Source organism: Stegodyphus dumicola, chromosome 4 (genome assembly GCF_044657685.1).
Source record: "Stegodyphus dumicola isolate Sdum_Otavi_A_Nest chromosome 4, ASM4465768v1".
NCBI lineage: Eukaryota > Metazoa > Arthropoda > Arachnida > Araneae > Eresidae > Stegodyphus > Stegodyphus dumicola.
In genome coordinates this window covers 253,852,193-253,855,933 of record NC_140771.1, presented here as the reverse complement: position 1 = coordinate 253,855,933, position 3,741 = coordinate 253,852,193, and the positions used below count along the sequence as shown (strand labels likewise).

General features: G+C 39.6%; 1 non-coding gene across 1 annotated transcript; it reads left to right on the top strand.

The window, feature by feature from the left end:
• Positions 1 to 1,408: 1,408 nt before the first annotated feature.
• TRNAA-GGC (transfer RNA alanine (anticodon GGC)) lies at positions 1,409 to 1,480 on the top strand. The gene has a single exon. It is a non-coding gene; the product is annotated as a tRNA-Ala (tRNA).
• The last annotated feature ends 2,261 nt before the right edge of the window (positions 1,481 to 3,741 follow it).

Here is a 3,741-nt window from a genome sequence, read left to right as displayed (position 1 = left end):
TCGATATCACTGTCGCAGCAAGTATACAAGACAGTGATATTGAGCTATAAGTAGACTGTGTTTGGTCCAGGACTTTTCGCTGTCGCCATTTCACCTGGCCGTTTCGCCGTCAAGACATATTTTCTTTACATGACTGTATTATGTCTTGCTGTATTATACTCGTATTAAATTTATTTAGGTTAAAAATTATGTTTACCTTTTGTATACTTAATAACAGTTACTTGTAATATATATAGGTGTTTACAAGTATGAGATATAAAGAAATTACATATAGTTAGTTGGAAAATTATGTCAGTGTCAAAGAGGACTGGGGCTAAAACTCTGTATCGATTTTAAAATTATGCCGTTACAATATTTACATGATTCGTCAAAAATGAAATTTTAATCGGATAGTTCAGAGAAATCACTCATACAAGCAGGAAATTAGCATTTTTATGAAATCTGAATGGAAAACGGAATTATTTTGGAATCTTGTCAGCACATTACGTTCTTAAAATTAATATGTCATGTGTAACGATATATTTGTATAAAATTGTACACAACAATATTTTATACATTATTCTATATAAATGTTTATTTAATTAAATTATTAAACTAAACAAAATTATTAAACTAAATCAACTTAATATTACGGCAAGATCTAAAACAGTCCTGTAAAGAAAAACATGAAACGTCCCGAAGACGGAAACGTCCAGAAGAAAAACATGAAACGGCCACGTCGACTAGTCCCGTTCCCAATTGCGGAGTTGCATAGCGAAGTTGCATAGCGGAACCTATGCAACTTTGTTACCAAAGTAGATCAATGAAGGGTTGTGACATAATTTTTTTGCAGAATGGAATCTTATGGAAAAAGAATGGAAGCTTATAGTTTAAGGTATTTCTTCCACTTTCCTAGAGTGGCTTCGTGGCGTAACGGTAGCACGCTGGGCCGGTATTCCAGAGGTCCGTGGTTCGATTCCCGGCGAAGGCGGTTGTTAATTTTTCATCTCTCTGGCTTCCAAAAAATCCTAATGTCTCTACAGTGGCGCCTGAAATAATAAGGATTGTGGATTCTGATTCTCCCCACCCAGGATTTAGCGACTAGGTCCCCTAAAACCCTAGTCGCCCTTTAAGAAGGGGAGTATATAAGGTATTTCTCTCACTTCCCTAGCGTGCCTTCGTGGTGCAACGGTAGCACGCTGGGCCGGTATTCCAGAGGTCCGTGGTTCGATTCCCGGCGAAGGCGGTTGTTAATTTTTCATCTCTCTGGCTTCCAAAAAATCCTAATGTCTCTACAGTGGCGCCTGAAATAATAAGGATTGTGGATTCTGATTCTCCCCACCCAGGATTTAGCGACTAGGTCCCCTAAAACCCTAGTCGCCCTTTAAGAAGGGGAGTATATAAGGTATTTCTCCCACTTCCCTAGCGTGCCTTCGTGGTGCAACGGTAGCACGCAGGGCTGGCATTCCAGAGGTCCGTGGTTCGATTCCGGGCGAAGGCGGTTGCATATTTTTCATCTTTTCTGCTTCCAATTAACCCAATGACTCTACAATAGAACATAGTCGAATAAGCATGCAGTGTAACATTCCATTGAGAGCATGGTGTGAGGAAACCAGCGTATCAGAATTAAAAAGAGTGGTCTTAGTATTGCATAATAATGCTGAATTAGCCCATTAGGTCACTCATAAAGAGTTGAAGTTTCACAGAGGGTATAATATGGTAAGAGCTTTCCACGTAAATGAAAGATAAAATGCCCATAAAATCTGCCTAATCGGTACGCGATCGATGGTGAAACGTTTCTACAGAGTATTAACCTAGAGATGCGACATGAGTAGAGTTCTGATTGGAACGAAGTTTCAGATGTCGATGAAGTTCGATCGATGTACCATTTTAGCTACCTGTTTTACTAAACGTTGGTGCGAATGTAAAACAGAATGGGAACTATATTGAGCACTGACATTGTTATTGTTTTAGAGTCTACAATCAACATTCTATAAGCAAAAATTTCGATTTTCTAATAAAGACAATAATATAAACTACTGACTAGAGTCAATTTTTTTTCGTAGGCGTCCATTTCATTAAACCTACATATTAAAATATGCTCATTAAATTTCCAGCAGAGCTTTGTGTGTAAAATTCTGTTTCTTAATTTTATTTTAATCTTGCTCATCTTTGTATAAACTTTATCTAAATTTCTGCAAGGATAAAAGTTATACACTGGTTATCACAAATTAAGGAAAAATCACAAAAATAGCGATAACTCCCGCAAAAATAAGCAAACCGTGTAAAATTTAAATATGTTGCCAAGTAAGTGTATCTGAGTAAAACTGCAATATGCAAATTAATGATATCGGAATATGTCATCTGCGAGGAGAATAAAAGTCCATATTTGAGAGCAAGCCCACATATTTCATTGGGATAGTGACATCAGAAATCTGAGATAGCCAAATCGTAACAATGACCTCCAGGCATCATTTTGCCTGCAGAACTACGATAGAGAGCCATTGGGAGACTAGAGGCAGGATAAAGTCAAAAGAAGTGATCAGATGGCTAAATGTGAGTCCTACTGTGGTTCATAGACTTTGGAATCACAGATTCGGCACCTAAGGAGGTTCAACCAAGGACGGCCAACTGCTACGACGAGCGCTGTTGACCGATATTTGACATTATGTGCACGCAGAAATAGAACCGCTACTCCGACTCTTCTTAGATCCTCCCTTGCTGCAGCCACCGGAAGGTTGGTGTCAACGTCACCTGTGCGTAGAAGGCTTCAATGAGGTGGTCTGTATGCGAGACGACCAGCCATTTGCATGCCGCGCACTTCACGCCACAGGAGGGACCGTTTGCAGTAGGCACGACAACATGTCCACGGGACGCTTGGTCAGTGGATGGCTGTTCTCTTTACGGATGAGTCCAGGTTTAGTCTAGAAAGAGATAGTAGGCGTTATTTGATATGGAGATAACCTGGAACCCGTTATCATCCGTTAAAGAGATGCATACGGAAGAGACAGTGTCTGTGTTTGGGGTGGCCTCTCTTTGGCTGGACGCACAGACCTCCATGTCGTACCAAGGAGAACCGTGAATGCTCAAGTTTACAGAGATGACATTCTTGATGTTTATGTGCGCCCATATGCCAGGACCATAGGGGATGCTTTCCTGTTACAGGACGCACAGTTAAGACCACACAGCGCTCGCATCGTAGATGATTATCTTCAACAGGAAACAATTAGCATGGAGTGGCCAGCTCGATTCTCGGACTTGAATCCTATCGAGCACGTTTGAGATGATTTAGAGAGACGTCTAGCTGCTCTCAGTCTTCCACCTCTGACCCTTGTCGCGCTGGCAACAGCTTTGCAAGAGCACTGGCTCTCGCTTCCTATGGAACTGATAGACCGCATAATTGAAAGCATCACACATCACTGTATGTGCTGTATTGCTTGTAGAAGCGACCATGTTCCCTATTGAAGGTACTTTTCCTATAGGAAATTTGACACCTTCGATTTTTTCATTTTATACATGTGTTAATTTCTATACTACCATAATTGTCTGGTAATTTCTTTTTATGTTATTTGATACCTTACTATGTGTTGTATATTGTGGGTAAGTTTTATTAAATTCTACATGGCACTTTTTCAGTAATCGTGATTTTTGTGATTTTTCCTTAATTTATGATAACCAGTGTATAAATGGTATTCTAAAAAAAAATGCGACATATAAAACCGAGAGAGTTAAAGCATTTATTTCCATCAAAATAGTAAATTA